This window comes from Urocitellus parryii, chromosome 3, assembly GCF_045843805.1.
Source record: "Urocitellus parryii isolate mUroPar1 chromosome 3, mUroPar1.hap1, whole genome shotgun sequence".
NCBI classification, from domain to species: Eukaryota; Metazoa; Chordata; class Mammalia; order Rodentia; family Sciuridae; genus Urocitellus; species Urocitellus parryii.
Window position 1 is genome coordinate 64,447,215 of NC_135533.1, and position 10,972 is coordinate 64,458,186.

Sequence of the window (10,972 nt, forward strand, 5' to 3'; positions counted from 1 at the left end):
GTATACTAAGTGATCCAACAAGCACAAATGAAGAGTAAGTATATATTTATCATTTTTAACAAATCACTTGCATTGTAAAATTCTTAAAAGATATATTCAACTAATAAAAGTTACAGGATTTCTATGACATAAAAAAATTGTGCTCCAAGTCAAATGTCATTGTAACTCATTATTATATTTACTTTTATTAGTTTATTTTTCTTCATTGAACAAAGGAAGTTTTGCTAGCTCAGAGAAGAAATCCTTTCTATTCACTTCATCAAATCTATACACCCACACAATCCAGTATTTTATAGCCAGAAGGTGTTTCTTACTCTGTCAAATGTGAACATTTCCAGATGCCTCTGAATCCCTTCCAATTTAATTTTACTTTTTTCTGGCATCTTCTCTGTCTTGTATCATTATAGAAGCTCCCTATTCACTGCGTCAGCCCATCAACATGTTCCCATCTTTAGAAGAATGCACAGAAACCTCCCCCTGCAACGTCATGTTGACTCCATATTCCAATCCAGCAATTAACAGTTATTCTTCTACATTTAGAGCATAATTTGATTCTTAGCTTTCTTCTCTGACCTCATCCATTTTCACTTTTTCTCCAGGAAGAAACCCTTTGGCATACCTGTTTCCATTCTATTGTTGAGTTCACCAAGACTGTTTCTCAGAGAACCCTACATCTCTACAATGTTCTTTCATAATCTATTTTCAAAATCTCATTTCTAAGACTTTTATTCTCAGAGATTATCCTTCCTTGAGTATCATACATAAGTTATCTATACTCTCTCTTTCCAGTTATCTAATATCCATCCTTGTCCTTCCCTTAACCTCCAACTCTCAAATTGATATCTTAACTATTTTATGTCTTCCTTCTATAATGTAAATTCCAAGACAGAATTTCTAGCACTTAAATAGTGCCGACAACACTGGATGGATTGTTGATCTGGGTCTCTGGTGCTTTGAATGCAGATAAAACATAGTCCTCTTTCCCCCCAATATTTGCTAACATAAACTAAGGTAAACACCATGTACATAACATACTTGGGAAACAAAGGAAAATCCCTTACAATCACATGGAGGAATCATATAGCTATGGTTTGTATTCTAAATCTTGTTCCATGAACTGATTTTGAGCTTCTGAGGCTAGAGAATTCCAGGAATAAATAGACATATAGTTAGTATCTTATGTTGTTTCTTATTTGGTTATTGGGAATATTCTAGGCAAGAAATGGTCAGAAGCATAAAAAGGGTTAGTGAGAACTACTTTAAGTGTCTAGAGACAGAAGTGTAGGTATGATCAGAGAACAAAAACTTATACCTTGAGGTCTGAAACAATCTATGTCAGTCATGGTGCTATGACTGGTATTATCTATAGCTTTGCAGCCAGCAGAAATAAACATGTGAGAAACAGAATAAGAAAGAAAAGAATGGGGAAAAATTGTGATTACAATTAATGGACAGGTTATCAATATGCTTGGGAAAACCCTTTTATTGCACCATAGAAATAATGGTTGACAATTTAAGAGGAAAGGAACTAATTTCCAGCATTTGAAATGGTGAGGGATAAAGTTTTCATAATGTATTAATTAAAATTAAATACGTGTGTTGGGGGGGGCTTAAATAACCTCAAAACGTAAAGTTTATGACAACAGGGCAATACTGTTAGGATCACATCTAAGGATCGATTTTCATCTTTCATCTTGGAATGTCATGACTTGTTTTCTTTGCCATTTCTGAGTGTGTTGTGCCATCAGCTTCTTTGATCAGTACATCACTATGTTAGTGTCACTTTTCTTGGGAAGGTCTGTTCTCTAAGGTTCTCATCTGGTCAAAGACCAGTTGAAAGCAGAATTTCTTGAACTGTGATTGGTTATGAATGTTTATGTCTCACAGAAAATTCTGTTAGGAAATTTGTCCTTCTGCCTATAGATCATTTTATGCTATGTCTGACACAGGATTTAATGGAAGTATTTTCTCACATTAAATTTTCCAAATATCCAGCAGATAATACAAGAAAATCATTAGACTATATCTTTAGCTTCCTTGATCTGATTTTGTAGTATTTTAAAATGTGTCAAGAATGAAATTTTAGTATGTTGTAAACAAAGAGAAAAACTGGCAGTGTGTCTGAGAGTAAGAAAGTGCTGTCATAACCATAAAAGTAGAAAAAAATAAGTTCTTATAAATCAACATTTCATATACTAATTGAGTAACTATAGTTTGAAATACATAAACTTCATGATATTTAGCAGAGATACAGTTTGTATACCGACACTGCATAATTTCAGCCAAAATGATAGCTTCCTGATTCAATATGCAAAATAAAACTAATTTATACCCAGAACATCTACATTCACAATTCCAGAAGAGTACATCCATCTAATTAATGAAGTAGAAAAAGAGACTGATCAGCTCTTTTAACTATGCGATAAACATAAATTATGAAAAGTACTCTCATGTAAGGTTTTTAATTCTGGTTTTCAAAGGTCTACAAGGGTCTGCTATTAACTGGTCTTTTGCTTAAAGAGATTCATTACAACACAGTGTTCTCAAAAGAATAAAGTTTGATACCTCCAGTAAGATGCTTTTGACAAGGTAGTGAGGGAAGAACAGGAGACAGATTATACTCACAGTGAGCTAAGAATAGTTTCAGTGGCTTCCTACCTCTTTTAAAGTTTTCTTTAGAAAAAAATTTCAGCAGTATTGTTGGAAAGATCTCCCATAAAAAAATGCCTAAAAAGATAGACAAAACATAAACAGACTCAAAGGGAATGTCAAAGGTAACAACATGTTGTTCTATTTGTTACAATAGGTGGTAGGCTTGGGGGCATTAATTTTTATATTATGCTTTATTTCAAATAAAAATGTTTATATATATATGTGTGTGTGTGTGTGTGTGTGTGTGTGTGTGTGTGTCTTTCCTACATTGCTTACAATAATCATCTCATAGTAACAAACTGAAAAATTAGAATACAAAGTTATATTCCATATGAAAATTAGCACTATTTATAAACATCAATAAAATTCTTGTACATAAAAAAAACTAGAAGAAAAAATATTATGGTGATTGACATTCAGTTGTGGAAATATAGGTAGGTAATCATTTCTCCTTCCTTTAAATGCTTCTCATAATTTCAAATTTTCTATGCTACTTTTCATATATCGTTTATTTATTATATTAACCGAAATGCAAAAATAAAACTGAGCAATTATGTCCTCATAAAAATTGGAAACTATGAATACACAAAAGCCTTTACATACTTGTTCATTATAACTTTATTTGAAATAGCCAAAAACTGGAAAGAGCCTGAATGTCCTTCAATGGGTGAAAAGTTTTTTTTTTTTTTGGTCCAACAGAGGGAAAGCACTCCAAAATGAAACAAACAAACAAACAAACAAAAAGACATTGGGCTGGGGTGGTAACAGACCTAACATGCATAAGGTCCTGGGTTTAATCTACAGCACTGCAAAAAAGTAAAAATAAAAAATAAAAAAACAAACTATAAATGCCTGCAACAATTTGGATGCATTATAAGGTTATTATGAGCAATGAAAAAGCCAATACTGTGTGATTCCACTTAAACAACAATTTCAATATTAAGGAAGAGATTATAGCTATCAAGAGCACATTCAAGATTGCCAGCACTAGAGATGATAGGGGAATGACCATCGTGAATGGCATGAGGTGATGGTTCTGTAATGCTTTGCGGCAATGGCACAGCTCCATGTCTTGATTGTGGCCATAGTCACAGAGATCTACATGTAACAACATGACACAAAATTATCCACATTCATTGTATCAATATCAATTCCAGTATACTGTGTGCTATGATTATATAAAATGTAAACACTGGAGAAAGTTGGGAAGAAGGTATAAGAGACCACCATGTACTGTTTTTGCAATTTCTGTGTAGTTATAAATATTTCAAAACCAAGAGTTTACATTTTTTCTGTAGTTTAATATTTTCTGCAGTGAGTGTTTCTTTTCTATCGAATAAGGTTTAATTTTGTTATTTAAAAAAAAGAAATTCAGTATAGAGAAACACATAAATGTTTTTCTTCCTTGCTTCCTATTCTGGTTGTGACTCAACACAAACTAAATAGAGTTAATTTAAAAAATCCATCACTGTATTATCAAGTTGAAATACATTACCATGATCAAGGCTAATCTTGTTGAAACTGTAGGTGAAGAATAAATGTGTTTGGGGCTGGCATATTACTCAATGCAAGAGTTATAATGGTGAAAAACAAAGACTGCATCTCTGATCTCAGAAAGCTTACAGAATATAAATAAACAATACTTGAAAATGTTCATAATATCCATGAAGGAAACAGAACACTGAGATAACAAAATAACAGTGGAATCCTAATTTAGGTGGGGTCGTCAGGGAAAACTTCTCTGAGGAGATGATATTTAAGCTGAGATTTGAAGTAGTCAGCCACACTTTAATTAAGAAGCTCTCCAGGACATTAAATAGAATTCTGCCTTTATAGAATGTGGCTTTGTCACAAGGCAGGAACAGATATTTGATTTCTGCAGAGTACTGCTCTCTCTCCCATATCTCAGAGTCCCTAGCACATGGTACACATATGTGTGTTGAATAAATTCTTGAGTATTAATTCAATTTGTAAGCACATCACAACCAAGTCTTTTGCAGATAGAGAAAGATAATGAATTTATATAGGGGGAAAAAACCCTAAAATTAAAATCTAAAATTTAAAAACATCTTACATAATGATCTCACACAACTGTTCTTATGTTTTTGTTTAAACTCTTTGCCCTATCTCAGCTTTATTATTATCCTTTAAATAGAATCACATACCTCTGTCTTTTGGCTTTGCACTTCAAATAAAGACACGATGCTATCTCATTTTTCATGAATTTCATTATAATCAGAAAAAATTATGTGTTTTTTTAAATTTTTCAATGTTACCAAATGACAGTATTTAAACCCTAAGATGAGTTCAAGGATATTAGTAAAACTGGCTTTCTACTATTTATGCTAGGCCTGCTAGGCTACTCACTAGCTCCCCTGTCCCCAGCCCTTAGTGGCCACTTTTGAGTAATCTGGTCCTGGATCTAGAAACTAGCCTGATGATCAATCACTAGAGTTCAAAAAGGTTGCTCACTCAGCTTCTGACTTAAATTAAAGTGAGGAGGATCTTTCAGGCTCAGCTTTAGTGCCAACATTTAAAAAGAATGGGTCCTTGTTCTATTGCTAGTGGATATTTTTCTCAGTGAAAAATAGTCTATTGTGCAACCCCATTTAACATCTGGAAATACAGAAGCAGATTAAAATCAGTAAACCTTAAACAAGTTCTGCCTCCACCTAGAGTAATAAACTGATCATTACTCATAAAAGAATTATGTTTTACCACCTGTGATGTTCATCTAGAGGAGGGAGGTATTTGCCTGTTTTGGAAATTCATTTCACAATGTAGTACATCTTACCACCCAAATACCACCACTGTTCCTCATTTCTCCAATCACCAAATACAGAAAGAAATGTTAAGAAAAATGTTAGATTGGGGAAATTATATTGAAAAAAAGAATTTTTCTTCAGTTTTACTTTCTCAAACTATTAGAGGCAAAACCATTTCTTTATACTTGAATTTTTAAAGGCCAAATATGATTTTTATTAAGCAACAAAAAGGTAGAAAAGCTAACCTCCCGGATTATTCTGAAAGCATCAACATTTTGAGAAAACTTCTAAAATCATATAAGAAAAAACAAACCAGAAATACAAAGCAAATATAGAAAAAAGAGAAAGAGAACCATTCAATGATACTTTTACTCAGATATATATTAATTAAACCATGTAGCAATGGCTATTTTTATATTTTTTAATGTACCAAAGTTTTGCTTGCCAATAGTACATCACTACTGTCAAGCAGAAACACAAAGAGGAGAGGTGATATTTGCAGCATTCTCCCTAATGTGACAGACTAGTTCTAAAACAAGCTAACTTTATAAAACATGAATTTATGCATTCTTAAATAATGTCATATACTCTCACAATCTAAAAATAATCTAGTGTGCAATGATTTTACAATATCAGCATTTATATATGGATTACTGATTTAGCAGTGATTTAAAAAATAAGTCTTTAGAATTTTTTTCCTACTTTTCCTAATCTCTTGTATGACTTAAAGACTTTTGAACAGAGTGATCAGAGTAAAATTATCAATCTATATCTTTAAGGCATTTAACAGAGTGTACTTTCTATGATAAATTGCTGGTCTATTAAAATCACATAAATACAGGGGAAATACTGTCTTTCCTACCTTTCTTTCTTCAAAGCCATTTAGTGATCAGTTATGGTCAATTTACAAAACATAGTATAGTAGCATAAACACCCTGAGGGATGACAAGTGAATGTGCCTACAGTGTACAATCCTCTTATATTTTTCTGTATTTTTTTAGTAAAGGGACAATTGAAAGCCCACTGAATATAGATCATAAGCAACACACTTTTAAAAAATAGCTATTGATTTACTGCAGCATGAAACAACTCACAAAAGAAATGGCTCATAGGGTGTCAGTGTCTCTTCCAGGGTTTGGATTGGTGTTGTACTATTCTCAGGAAGGATAAGGAAAGTATGGGCTAATTATGGATTGGATTCTATCAAAAATTGCAACAATTAAGCAATGTATGCTTATGAAGTTGGAGGATAGAGAGGGATGGGGGAATAAGAGGAAAGAAGACAGTACTTATTCAGAAAAAAAAAAGGTTAGTCATTGTATACCTGGGAAAACATGAAAACATAATGTTCTCTTGCCCTTGCCCCTGTCCTTTTGCATTCATTGTTGATATTCTCTTAAGAATACTATAATATGAATAATTGCCATGTTACAAAACAACTCATTTTTATCAAAGCCCTTGTCCACATCCTTCATGAGTCACAAAATTGCGACAAGAACACCAGTGGCAATTGCACATTACATAAATGACTCTATAAAAGGGGAACTAAATAAAATGGTTTTTAATATTAAAGCAAATCTTCTAAATGCATCATTTGTACCAACTATGTGAAAGAGCAAAAATAATTTTTATAACTCCATTGTCCTGACCTGAAGAAAACTGCTTGTCCAAGATACAGTGCTCCATTTTAGAAAATGAGGATAATTATACCCACCTTAGTCATATTTCACAGAGTTAAAATGAAATTAAAAAATCAAAGAAATATAAAGGATATATACAATAATGTTTGACTACTTATTTATGTAATAAAAATAATTGTAAGGATTTACACACTGACCTAAGAACTTCACATATATTAATTCATTTACTACTCATACACAACTTTTTTTTGTTCCTAATAAGTGTCTAAGTAACTTGGAAATTTTTAAGCTAAGTGGCACACATGCTACTTAGACCCAAGATGTCTGTCTCCAGAGTCCCTGGTTGCTGAAGTTACAGATAAATGAAACCTGCCTTATGAAAAGTCTCAAAGGTACTTATTTCTAGAGTCTAGAGCCTCCGTCTTTGTGATTCATTTCTAGTGAGGGATACAGTGTTGGAGTAAATCTGTCTTAGTTTTAGACAATGTAGATAAATCTCCAACTATTTGGTCAGACTCAGCTATAACAAAACTTATTTAAGTCTATAAATTACATAACAGGTTTTTTTCATATATTTAAGTCATATAGTTGGGACTTGGTTGAGACTTTTCAGGAAGTTGGAGGTATAATATATACAAAGGGTGAAATAGTGGATTTATTTATTCCCTAGAATTCTCTTTTTTTGTAAATTTTTGTTATAATTACATTTTCTAACAAAAGTGGAGTTCTAAATAATATAACAACCAATAAACATAAGGGACATTTGTTTTCCTTCATCTTCATTAAATAATTCAACATAGAAAATAAAGAAAATTGGGACAATCGGGTGCTATTCCATAGCAATTGCTTATTGAGCACCCCAGTAAGTCCCAGAACTTGTTCTACACTCAAGAAAAATGCCAAAGTACAATCAAATCTCACATTCTTATGAGTAAATAGGAATTACACAAATAATGATAATAAATTAATACTATATATTCATGGGGATAAATAAAAGATGTAAGGAACTGTCTTAACCCTTTTGGATTCCAGAGAAAATACCTCAGAAATGGGTAACTTATAAACAAAATAAAGTTTTTCTCACAGAAGGAGAGCCACATGAAGGTGCCGTATTGTCTCATGAGGACTCATTTCTTAGGGTTCCTGTGTCTGCATATGGAGAAAGGGGCAAAACATCTCTTGGGGGCCTCTTTTATAAGGGCACTAATCCTATTTCAGTACCCTCAGGACCTAATTGCCTTCCCCAAATCCCTCCTTCTAATATCATCGCCTTGGTAATTAGGAGTCGGCATAAGAATTTTGAGGGGACATGAACATTCAAATCATAATATACCTAAAAAAAGATAGTAAGATGTGACATCCAAAAAAAGAAACAAGAGGAGGGCAAAAAGATTTCTATGAGAAGGTAGCATTTGAGTTGAGAGCTAGTGGATAAGAAGGTGGAAGTTGTGCTTGCTTTGGCAGCACATATAGTAAAATTAGAACAATACAGAGAAGATTAGCATGGCCCCTTTTGCAAGGATGACATGCAAATTCATGAAGCATTCTATATATTTTTTATAGAAATAGAAAAAGGAATCATGAAATTCATTTGGAAAAGTAAAAGACCCAGAATAGCCAATGCAATCCTTAGCAAGAAGAATGAAGCAGGAGGAATCACAATACCAGGCCTTAAACTATACTACAAAGCTACAGTAACAAAAATGGCATGGTATTGGCACCAAAATAGATACGTAGACCAATGGTACAGAATAGAAGACACAGAGATAAACCCACATAAATACAGTTATCTCATAGTAGACAAAGGTGACAAAAACATACACTGGAGAAAAGATAGCCTCTTCAACAAATGGTGCTGGGAGAACTGGAAATACACATGCAGCAAAATGAAAATAATCCCCTCTCACCATGTACAAAAGTCAACTCAAAGTAGATCAAGAACCTAGGAATTAGAACAGAGACCCTGTACCTAATAGAGGGAAAGTAGGCCCAAATCTTCGTCAGCTTGGATTAGACCCTGACTTCCTTATAAGACTCCTAAAGTGCAAGAAATAAAATCAAGAATTAATAAATGGGATGGACTCAAACTAAAAAGCTTTTTCCTCAGCAAAAGAAACAATCAATGAGGTGAACAGAGAGCCTACATTTGGGAAGCAAATTTTTGCCACACACATGTCAGATAGAGCATTAATCTCCAGGATATAGAAGAACTCAAAAAATTTAACACCAGAAATACAAACAACCCTATTGATAAGTGGGCTAAGGAGCTGAACAGACACCTCTCAGAAGAAGACATACATATAATCAACAAATATATGAAAAAATGTTCAACATTTCTAGTAATTAGAGAAATGCAATTCAAAACTACTCTAAGATTTCATCACACTCCAGTCAGAATGGCAGCTATCAAGAATACAAACAACAATAAATGTTGGTGAGGATGTGACAGGAAAAAAGCACACTCATACATTGCTGGTAAGACTACAAATTGGTGCAACCACTCTGGAAAGCAGTATGGAGATTTCTTAGAAAAGTTGGAATGGAACCAGCATTTGAACCAACTATCCCACTCCTCCGTCTATATCCAATGGATTTAAAATCAGCATACTATAGTAACACATCCACATCAATGTTTATAGGAATTCAATTCACAATAGCTAAACTGTGGAAGCAATCTATATGCCCTTCAATGGATGAATGGATAAAGAAACTGTGACATATATACACAATGAAATACTAGCATTAAAAGAGAATAAAATTATGGCATTTGCAGGTAAATGGACAGAGTTGGAGAATATCATGCTAAGCAAAGTAAGCCAATTCCAAAACACCGAAGGCCAAATGTTCTCTCTGATAAGTGGATGCTGATCCATAATGGGGGGAGGCGAGCATGGGAAAAATGGAGAAACTTTGTTTGGGCAAAGGGGAGGGTGGGGAGAGGAGAGTGCATGGGGGCAGGAAAGATGGTGGAATGAGATAGACATTATTACCCTAGGTATATGTATGACTGCATATATGGTGTGAAGCTACATAATGTACAATCAGAGAAATGAAAATTGTGCTTCATTGTGTACAATGAATAAAAGTGCATTCTGCTGTCAGATATAACTAATTAAAATAAATAAATAAATTTTTTAAAAAGAATGACAAAGTCACTTAAAATCAAGAGAATTGCCTTCTAGAGAAAATAGAAAATAAAATAATAAAATAGAAAATTTTAAACTAAAATTTTCACTTACTAAAGAAAAGTATTATGCCTTGCATGCACCTTTGAAGTCCTGAATCATCATGGAGTGTTGGACATGTCAGAAGGCCAGTGGAAGAGCACTGGAGATAAGGAGGGAGAAGCAGGTAGATCACAAAGGTTGCAATGAATTCCAGAAGCAGAGATTGCCTGATGTGCAAGGGGATCTGAAGTGCAGGCAGAAGAAATTGGGACACATAGGAGATAATCAACAAATGAGCCTTCTCTTGCTGAAGACATTAATATGAAATATTCTGGCACAGCAGAATGACAATTCATAGTAATGCTGAGTGATAGTTCTTGCTTCTCTTAAGGTTCTAACTTATTGTCCTAGAAGTCCAGATTCACGGCAGCTACAATTGGAAGCTGAGGAATATTAAACAAATCATAAAAATTCATCTGACTCAAAGTTCTTTTTAAAATATACTTTAAAATATAACATACATGAAAAGTGATGCTTATTTTTACAATTCTGTTTGAACCATTACAAGTTTTTACTTATTTATTTATTTATTAGTTACATATGACAGTACAATGATCTTGACATATCATACATTTGAATCAAATGGAGTATAATTTCTCATTTTTCTGAGTGTACAGGTTGCATAATCACATTGGTCGTACAGTCATGTATATACATACAGCAATACTCGTGTCTATTTTATTCTGCT

General features: G+C 33.3%; 1 non-coding gene across 1 annotated transcript; it reads left to right on the plus strand.

Annotated features, from left to right (window-relative positions):
• Positions 1 to 8,505: 8,505 nt before the first annotated feature.
• On the plus strand, positions 8,506 to 8,613 carry LOC113180156 (U6 spliceosomal RNA). Its single transcript, XR_003300432.1, has one exon. It is a non-coding gene; the product is annotated as a U6 spliceosomal RNA (small nuclear RNA).
• The last annotated feature ends 2,359 nt before the right edge of the window (positions 8,614 to 10,972 follow it).